This window comes from Myotis brandtii, unplaced genomic scaffold (genome assembly GCF_000412655.1).
Source record: "Myotis brandtii unplaced genomic scaffold, ASM41265v1 scaffold1236, whole genome shotgun sequence".
Taxonomy (NCBI): domain Eukaryota; kingdom Metazoa; phylum Chordata; class Mammalia; order Chiroptera; family Vespertilionidae; genus Myotis; species Myotis brandtii.
In genome coordinates, this window is record NW_005354316.1 from 934664 (window position 1) to 944963 (window position 10300).

At 59.3% G+C, this 10300-nt stretch overlaps 1 protein-coding gene across 1 annotated transcript in view; it reads left to right on the forward strand.

Annotated features, from left to right (window-relative positions):
- The first annotated feature begins 1635 nt into the window (after positions 1–1635).
- The window catches only part of ANO9 (anoctamin 9), a 35753-nt gene continuing 27088 nt past the window's right edge, over positions 1636–10300 (forward strand). Inside the window, exons 1-2 of the mRNA XM_014534008.1 lie at positions 1636–1642; positions 8130–8133. The gene's annotated coding sequence lies outside the window, so the exon portion shown is untranslated. The remainder of the gene's footprint in view (positions 1643–8129; positions 8134–10300) is intronic.

Here is a 10300-nt window from a genome sequence, read left to right on the forward strand (position 1 = left end):
TGGTGTGTGTGTGTGGTGTGTGTGTGTGTGTGGGGGGTGGGGTGTGGGGGGGTGGTGTGTGTCCCCTGCATGTGCTACACCAGAGCACAGCAGGCCCCTCTCCCCGCTGCCTGTCACAGCCCCAGTGGGAAGCTGAGCTTTTCACTGCGGGAGGAGGTCACGGGAGGGGCGCTGAAACTACTCTAAAATGCAAACGGAGAATCCCGACGATCCTGTTGAATAAAGTCCCACGGATCTACTTTCCTTTGCAGGTGACGCAGACCCCCAGCCGACTCTTAGGAGCAAGTTCCCGGGACTAGAAAGGGACTGACAAGCTTCGTGGACTCGGGGCCAGGAGAGCGGGGCGGGCCAGGTCGCTCTGGGACGTCTCCAGCTCCCCGCCCTGCAGCGGGCCCCCAGTTAGGAAGGACTAGGTGCGGGCAGACGGGTGGGGGGTGGGGAGGTGCCAGGGCCTGAGGTGCCAGATGGGGAGGGAGAGCTCTGCAGCGCCGAGCCCTCAGGGGCTGGAGGAGCAGCCACGGGAGGGACAGGCTGGGCAGCAGGAGGCTAAGTGTGAGCAGTGAGTTACCCTCGATGACCACTTACTAGTTCTTGTCTCTCTCACTTGGTACAGCGGTGGCCCTACCCGTGCCCTGCCCCTGCCGAGGGAAGACCAGCGCCCAGGCTCGTGCGCTCGGAGCCCTGGGCCTGGGAGGAGCAGCGAGGCGCAGGCGCGTTCTCCGGCGCTCACGGTGGCTAAAGCTTGGGAAATGCTCCCTGGGCCAAGGGCTGCGAGAGCAGTTACTGGGCTGATGGTGCAATCAGGGCCCCCCCGCCCCCTCCCGCCCCGCCTGCAGGCGCCTCGCACATCACTCCACAGGCCCCAGACCAAGCCTGAAGGCGCCCTTCCCCCACTGCTGCTGTGCACCTCAGACCCCGCGCCTGCTGGCACAGAGGGCGGCCACCCAGAGCCCCCACTGTCACCCTGTGTTGCCCACCCCTCTCCCCGACATCCAGCAGTCTCCCACCCCCCATTTCCACCACCAGGAGTTTGGTCTCCAGCCCTGATTCAGGACACCCCCGACTTTCTCCCTGAACATTGAAGCTGGCCGTCGACAGCGCTGGCAGCGCCACCCTGACTGGCCCCGCTGTCGGAGGGAGAGAGACACCTCGGAAGGGAAGTGCCTTCTCAAGGACAACCAGGTTTCCAGAGAGAGAAGCCCAGAGAGCCTCCTCCCAGTGACGCCGGGGGGAAGGGGGGGACCCACCACACTCCTCTGTGGAGTCAGAGCCCCCCTCCCACTGTCCCCCGGGTGTGCTGCGCAGGGCAGAGAGTTCGCCTGGCAGGAGACATGGCGAGCTCCCTGCCAACAGGCCCTCGCTTACAAACATGGTGCCCACTAGGCCTCGAACACGTCCCTTCTGAGGGCGTGGGGTCATCACAGCTCCTCCTCCCAGGACTCAGATGGAGAGAGCCCAGATGTGCACACAGGCGGCGGGAACGCTCACTGCAGCTCCTGGGGACCCCGAGGCAGCCTCGGCAAGGAACGGGGGTTCACTGGAGCACATTCAAGTGGCGGCTGAACAAGCAGCCATTAAAGTCAAGCTGTCAGCCCTAACCGGTTTGGCTCAGTGAATGGAGCGTCGGCCTGGGGACTGAAGGGTCCCAGGTTCAATTCCGGTCAAGGGCATGTACCTTGGTTGCGGGCACATCCCCAGTGGGGAGTGTGCAGGAGGCAGCTGGTCGATGTTTCTCTCTCATCGATGTTTCTAACTCTCTATCCCTCTCCCTTCCTCTCTGTAAAACATCAATAAAATATATTAAAAAAAAAAAAGATAAAGTCAAGCTGTCAGCCCAGGCCGGTTGCTTGGCGGTTAGAGCATCGGCCCAAGGATCACACGGTCTCGGGTTTGATTCCCGGCCAAGGGTAAGTTCCTTGGTTGCAGGTGTGTCTCTCACGTCAATCACTTTCTCTCTCTCTCCCTCCCTTCCCCTCTCTCTAAAAAAAGTCAATGGGAATAACATCCTCGGGTGAGGATAAAAGAGAAAGGAAGGAAGGACGGACGGACAGACGGACAGACGAATGAACCCAGCTGTCAAATAAACAAATAGGAGATGCCTGTGTCAGCCTGCATGGAAATCCATGATGCGAGGCCACTCCCACGGTTCCAACTGCAAAGCAATGCGCGGACAGACGTCTACAAACACGTCAAAGCCTAGCAGTGTTATCTGGGAAGTGGTATTTATTTTTACTTAAAAATATTTCTGCATTTTCCAAATTTTCTACAATAAATACACAGCCCTACTGAGATGAAAGGAAACACGTTACTACACGTGACTCTTCCGGAAAACCAAGCCCCTGCCCCCAGGGAGCGGAGCCACACGCTGGCCGGGCAGGCGGGTCCCGGGCTGTGCGCTGTCAGGACTCCCCATAACTTCGGGGACAGGGACAGAGACAACGTGGCGCAGACAGGGCCTCAATGGCAGGGCGGCCGCCTCACGCCTAAGGCACGGCCGCCTGTTGGAGCCACCCCAGCGCCACTGGATGGGCCCGGGACCCTCCCTGCAGGAGCCAGGGGGAGGCAGAGGCAGAGGCAGGGGGCGAGGACAGCTGCAGGCCAGGACGAGCGGGGCCTGCGTGGGGCTGAGGGATCCAGGGGCTGAAAGAACAGGAACACCCCCATTCATCCTCCTCCGATGGCCACAGCGGGGGTGGCTGGCCCGGGAGGGCAGGGCAGGGCAGGGCAGGGCAGGGCACTCCCACCCAGCAGCACAGACAGAGCAGCCACTCAGAGCAGAACCGCCGCGCGCGGGCACACACACAAAACGAAATGGCAAGTTACCTGGATGAGGTCTGGAAAATGGCCCGTCTTTAGCTTGTGTGACTCCAAAACATAAGAAAACCAAAATACTGGCCACAATACCTCTGCGAATAAAGAACAAACAGCCCTCAGTGTGCGTAAGCGCAGGTCCACGCTGGCTTCTCCCTGGCGGGAGGGGCCCCCGGGATGCCCACCCAGTGACAGCCCCGACCCCAGGGGGGCAGGCGGGCTGGAAGCTGGGCCTGGGGCACCCGTGGAGAAGAGCCCTGCGCTGGGGCTGCGCGTTGTACCTGAGTCACTACCCCGACACAGCGGCCTCCCCTTTCGGGGCCCCTGGGGTCTCGCACCCCCTGGACCTGCGCTCCCCTGTGGTGAACTGTCCTTTCCTCCTGCTCAGCTGCCTCGGGTCACTGGACTATTCGTCCAGCCAGAGAACTTAGGTGGGAGGAGAATTATTTTTCCGCCCGGAGCACCCAAGGCAGGCACTGCAGCCTCGGAGGTCGGGCTGTGACCTCCGTCAGCCTCCCGCCTCCTTCTCGGTGCAGAAGTTACAGTTTGGCAGAAGAAACTGGCTCCGTGGGTGGCGACTCCTAGGTTTCTCCCATTGGCTCTTTCCTCCCAGAGGTGGCCATTTTTCTGCGTCTATGTCCCTGGTGGTGTTTGCCACAAGAAGGAACGACAGCAGGGACAGGACACAGGCACAGAGCCCGGTGCGCGTCTGCCGAGCCTGACGCCGCCGTGGGTCCCGGAAAACCACACGAGGTTATCCTGCCGTCTGGTTCTCTGTCCCGGGCTCCGTGTCCTGTTCCAACTGCGCCCGCCTTCGGGGAAGAGTGCCATGGGAAACCCGGCCCCTCAGGGCCCGTCTCCACCTGCGTTCCTTGTTGGTGCTGCAACAGTCCCACCCCAGGAGCGCCTGCCGGGCCACGGATCAGCCAGTGGTGGCGGGAGGTGTCTCATACTCGGTGGGAGCCCGGAGAGGCCGCGGGCACCGCCTGCCTGCCTGCCGTGTCCTCCCTACTTCGGGCGTGAACTGTGGGTCCCGGGCTGCACTGCCTGCACCACGACGCCTTCGTCCGTAAGAAGGAAACGCTACTGAGGCGAACGGATCCCACTGTCACTGGCCAGACAGACAGATCCTGTGAACTGGAAAAACTTCCAAAGTGAGAAACGTTTAGCGAGCTCTCACCATAACAGCACTTTCACTGATAACTATAGAAAGACCGAATTATTACTATTGTTTTAAAGTATATGTTTATTGATTTCAGAGAGGAAGGGAGAGGGAGACAGAAACATCAATGATTGAACCATTGACCAGCTGCCTCCTACATGCCCCCCTCCTGGGCATCGAGCCCACAACCTGGGCACATGCCTGACCAGAATCGAACTGTGACCTCTGGTTCCTAGGTCGACGTTCAACCACTGAGGCCACCAATCAGGCCCAGGTTATTTTGTAAATGAGTGCACAGAAATCTAGCAACAAGCCTTACAGACAGAAGCCGCCCGGGGAGCCTCACTGAGTTCAGTCTCCACTTCCCCTCATGAGTCCCACACGTGCTAATAAAACATTAGGTTAATGAGCCCTGGCCAGTGGTTCAGTGGTTAGAGCATCACCACCCCGTACCAAAGGGTTTCGGGTTCAATTCCCTGTCAAGGGCATGTACCTTGGTTGCAGGTTCGATTCCCCAGCCCCAGTTGGGGCGTGTGCAGGAGGCAACCAGTCGATGTATCTCTCTCACATCACTGTTTCTCTCTTCCCCAACCCCCTTCCATTCTCTCTAAAACTCTATGGAAAAAATATCCACGCGTGAGGATTAGAAACAAAACAAAAAAAGCCACACATTAGGTTAATGAACAAGAGAAAGGGGGAAGGCCCCAGGGAGACTCCAAAAAGGTGCGAGCCTTTCGAGGTGATTGAGAAATCAGGTGAGTAAAGCAAACATTGACCGGAGCAGAAGGAAGCGACGGAAAGTCCCCGCTCGTCCCAGAGGTGGGGATCCTAGATGGTCATTAAGATGCTCGAGAGGATTCAGTGACTCCCTGACCAGAAATGTGGTGACATCGGCGGACGCAGCGCACAGCCTGCCGGGAGCTTTTGAAAGGCCCCTCCCTGAGCCAAGACGAGCCGTGCGCGCCAGGGACAGAAGCTGGTCAGGGATAACTAGTTAGACAGGAAGGTCAGCCCGTGACGTCACTGAAGTTTCACCCCAATTCCTTGGGAATTCAGAGCAAATGCCCGCATCTCACAACCCTCGGTGAGGCCGGACGCAGCGGCAGGAGCGGCTGGAGCCCACCTGCCTTCTCCAGGGCTGACGGACAAAGGCGCCCACACCCTGCTCCCCTGGCCCCAGGCTCCCTGGCCAGGGACACATGCAGGCCTTCACCCGCGCTCTCCACAGACACCCTCCGAGAGCCCCCACGCCCGGGGACCCCTCCCCCCCAGGCTCCAGGTCTCCGTGCGTCTGTGTGTGCTCAGGTTGCTGTGTGGCATTCTCTAACTCTGCTGATACTACTAATTTGTAAAAGTCTCTATTTTTATTTTAATCCTCACCTGAGGACATGTTTTATGCTTTTTAATTGATTTCAGAGAGGAAGAGAGATGGAGAGATAGACAGAAACATCAATGATGAAAATCATTGATTGGCTGCCTCCTGCACTACCCACACTGGGGATGGAGCCCACAACCCGGGCCTGTGCCCTGACCAGGAATCGAACCGTGACCTCCTGGCCTCACAGGTCAACGCTCAACCACGGAGCCACGCCAGCGGGCTGGGGTGAAGTCTTTAGCAATAGCTATATTTATGTGCACTTAAAAATGGTTTCCTAACTCTCTTTGAAACTTCCAAGTTTTGCTAACTACGTTAAATGATGGAAATTCATGGCTATCCAGACTATTCCCAAATAAGATAAAATAATGCAACATTAATTACTGAACACAGATTTGTCTACTTTAGTGTCTCACCACAGAGGAACCCAGGATATTCAGCTTTCTTAGTAAACGCGTCTTGTGCCTCATTGAAAGAGCATAAGAAAAAGCACCTATTTCTAGAAATTACAAAATGTATTCATAAATTTATTAACCTATGGATCACTGGTGTGACAGTTCACAATTGCTTACTTCTTAGTTTTCACCAGAAATTAAAGTTTCTATAGATTAAGAATTCTAATATATGTAATTAAAGCCACAAATAATAATAATAATGATAATAATAATAAAATAGGGAAAACAACTGTGTATACCAGAAAAATAGGGCATGTTTTGGCTTAAAAACAGGCGGGAGGCGTGGAGATGTGTTTTCGTTACGGGACATGACAGTGATTTGTCCTGTGATTTCTGAGCGAGTCAGAGAACAGGAGGCGGACTGCAAGGGAGAAGAAAGCTGCAGGAAGTGTAGGGAAGGGAATGCTTGGGGAGAGAGTTTCTGTGCGACCACGCTGGGTCCGAGCGGACGGAGGCCCTTTAAACAGCTTTCCTCCGAGCAGTGGATGCGCCTCGGCCGCTGCGTCTGGCAGCACAGCTCCTCCTGGAGCACTCCCTGCCTGGGAGCAGAGCGTGGGGCCGGAGAGAACGCGCTGTGTTTACGTGGTCGCGGGCCTTGATTCTGTGAGAACACCGCTCTCCACGGCAGGAGCTTATCTGCGTCTGAAACGCAAAGGTTCAGCCACAAAACGCAAAGGCGGGGCCCGTGCTGCTTCCGCAGGGAGGCCCCTTCCTCCCACACCCAGCGCCAGCCCGTCATCCTGACGCCCTGTCCACGGCCACAGTCTGCTTCTAAGTCAGGGCAAGGAAGGTGGGTGACCACGGCTGTGAACTGAGCGGCGTCGGCTACGGGCACCCTGGCCGCCCACTCCCGGCGTCTGCCTCCCTTCGCCGGGCAGTCAGGTGAGCTGGCCCCCACGCTGCTGACCGCAGGACGGGTGGTCAGGTGCTGCTGCGTGCACCACTGCCGGGGGCTGAGGCCTCGCAATGCCTGGGGCGGTGGGAAACGCGTTTCCACGTGAGGCACGCCTCCCACAGCCTCCGGTGGTCGCGGTGCCTCCGAGCACCTCAGCACGCCCGGCGCCTGCACACCTCCCGGAATCAGCCCGCCCCCATCATCTCGACCAACAGCCAGGCCACGGGGTCACGGAGACGGGGCCCCAGCCGAGCAGGTCGCCACACGGACGGCATGGTGGAAGGTGAGGCCGTTTCTGTGACTTTCTGTTTGAAACACTGCTGGTTCTCTCTCTCTTTTCCCCGGACATAAAGACCTGGAGGGGACAGGAGCTCACGCAAATCTCTAGGCACCGCAGGGGAGCCTGATGCGAGTCCTGGCCTTGGCTTTTCTGGCCTCGAGGTCAAGCTCAGTCTGGAGACGCCTGAGGGAAAGTCCACCGAGACTGCGTTCAGTGGTCAGTTACTACTCCTGCTGCTCCTGTGCGAAGAACAGGCCACATTTACTGAAACCGGACTCTTTTGCTAGTAACTAGTCTTTTTGTTTGTTAATCCTCACCTGAGGATATTATTTTCCCATTGATTTTTAGAGAGAGCGGAAGGGAGGGAGGGAGAGGGGGAGAGGAAGAGAGAGAGAGAATCACTGATTGAGGTGAGAGAGACATCGATTGGTTGCCTCCTGCATGTACTCGACTGGGGGCTGGGGAACGAACCTGCAACCCAGGTATATGCCCTTGACTGGGAATCGAACCCAAGACCCTTCGTGCACAGGCCAACCCTCTAGCCACTAAGCCCGCCAGCCGGGCCGCCCTCTAACTGTGTGCCTGTTTTCCTGTGGTGGGGTTTTAAGAGTTTGCATATTTTGGAAACAAGTCCCTTCTCAGATGTTCTGCAAACATTTCTGAGCTGTCTGTGGCTGGTCTCTCCTGGTCTTCACGGGATCATCTGTGCACTGATGCCACTATGTAAACGTCCCATGCCACCAACAGATAAGTGGGCCACTGACGTGTGCGGTGCCGGCGGGCACTCCCAGCCGCGAACCGGGCCAGAGCGGCGCCCTGTGATGTCACAAACCACCGTGCGGGGCAGCAGCACACAGGTGCTCGCTGAGCGACGCCCCCTCGGAGCTGTTCAGTGGGCAAGAGGCCTGGCGACCGGGGGCTGCCTGAGGCCGGTGTATGTTAATTATACGCCAACAAAGTGACTTACGAAGAAAACTAAACCGACTCCCCCAAAGTGACAGAGCCTGTTCAGTCCCAGAACAAGAACAATGGTGCACACAAGCTGGAACGGAAAGCTTGAGGAGAACAGCTCCCTAAGGTGTTCAGTGCCAATGTCTGACGTGAGCAGGACCTGTGCGTGGAACCTGCCGAGGGCAGCAGAGCTCCGACAGGGACGTCAGCCCTGCAGGGAGCTGCCCCGCCCCAGGGCGCTGGCACAGCCCAGACCAGGTGCTGCCACCTGCTGGGGAGGCCCAGTCCCGGCCCTGGGAGGCGTCCCAGGCCACTCCGCCCGGGGCCACTCCAGCCGGGGCCACCTGCTTCCTGCCACAGTACTTGCCCGGTGACATCGGAACTGCTCATCTCTGCCCCAATTTCACAGCGTATGGCACCTCTTCAGTATGGCCACGTCCTGCCCCGGCCTCCCTGCCCAGCTGTGCCGGACCCTCCACACAGCGAGACGCCTAAAGGAAACCTGGCTGGCGCGGAGTCTCGCCAGAGGGGGGCGCCCTCACAGACCCCGGGAAGGCTCCAGAGGAAGGATCACCAGTTACAGCCCCAACAGAAATGATGCCCAAGAAACTGCTGCCCAGGACTCAGGGAGACACCGGCCCCGCCCTCAGCCTCCCGCCCTCCACAGACCTTCCCTAAGAACTTCCTCCTTTTCTCCCTAAAAGAACGCTCTCTCCTCTGCTTGTTCCACTTGCTAGAACTTGCTGGTCCCTAATTGTAATTCTTTGCTGTTCTCGAATAAACCCATTTTTTTCTGGTCAAATAACTTATTTTTTTAAGTCAACAAATCCAGCCAGACAAACTCACAGAAAAGATCAAGTTCTACTTAGAAATCCCCTCTAGGAAAACATGGGCTCCTGCCAACAGCCTCAGTGTCTCCCGTAGCCACCGGTCCAGTGTCCTCCCGCGGGCCCTGCTGCACAGAGCACAGCCCCGGGCTGTCCCAGGGCCCCAGGCACAGCCCCACTCCCTCCTCCACGCTGGACCCACTGCCCAGGGCCAGCCGCCACGGGCCTGAGTGCAATCAGGGGCCGGGGCCAGACCAGGGCCCAGCAGCAGGAGGCAGAACCGGGGAGAGGTGTGGACTTCCGGGCTGACGCCCAGCGCTGACCGGGAGATGGCGTGGGAGGGGGCAGAAACCCCGCGGTGGAGCCAGCATGACAGGGGAGGACAAGACAGGGGCTCCTGGAGGGAGCACAGCCCTGAGGCCAGACCCCTGGCAGCCACTACTACCTGGGAGACAGCTGGGAGACGGGGCTCCCTGCAGGTGGCTCTCCAGTCCCCCAACAACAGGCCCAGGACACAGCTGACAGGAGCCACCTGGCCTCTGAACGGGCCGCTGACACCTGCAGAGCACACAGCGGCGCCCACCACTCCCGGCAGGTGGTTAGCTCTCACGCTACAGAAGCAAGGGCTGGCCCCAGGGAGGGTTTACAGCCCGTCCCCCCAGCTGACCGCGGTCCTTGGCACTGCCAGGCCTCAAGGCTCCGCCCCACCTGCTGCCCGAGCCCTGCTGGCCTCCTCCCTCGTCCCGTCCACCGGGGCCGCGGGGCCTGGTTACCTCTTGGTGTTGTAGGCCGTGTCCTGAGGCGTCTCCTCCAGCAGAGTCACGTAGCCCAGCACGCAGGTGAGGATGAACAGCACGGTGAGCGTGTGCGCGCGCCTGGAACCAAACACACCGCGGCGTCGGGCCTCATGCGAGACACGCACCTCCACTCAGAAACAGGGCTGAGCGTCCCTAGTGGGGGGACCCGCCCTCGGGGGAGGAGCACCGGCACACAGGAGCGCTGGTGAGGGCAGCACTCAGAGGAGCCGTGCGTGCTGTGCGCGGGGCGGGCAGCGTGATGGCCAGCCTCGCGAGCCATGCAATGACATCTGAGGTTCCCAGGACCACAGCCCAAGAAACGAGAAAGGGAAGGGGTGAGGGACAGCAGGACCCGCCGCAGGAGGGTGCACCCTCACGGAGCCTTCACTCGGAAGAGCTGCGAGGCGCTGAGGGAGGCGTGGGCAGGGCCCGGCCCTCGGCCTAAAACCTCTGCGAAGCGTCCCAGCCCAGCTCCCAGGCCCCAACGAGCAGGGGTCCCTGCAGAGACGACGGGACCCGGAGTCTCAGTGTCTTCATTTCCAGGAGATGCTTCCGACTTGGGAGGCGTCCGTACCCAGCGAGTACCCCCCCCAGAACAAAAGGCTCTCCAGGGGGACCGCGCAGGGCGGCCCAGCACCCTGCTCCCCGGCACCCTGCTCCCCAGCACCCTGCTCTATGGGAACTGCTCCCCGGCACCCTGCTCCCCGTCACCCTGCTCTCAGGGACCTGCTCCCTGGCCCCCTGCTC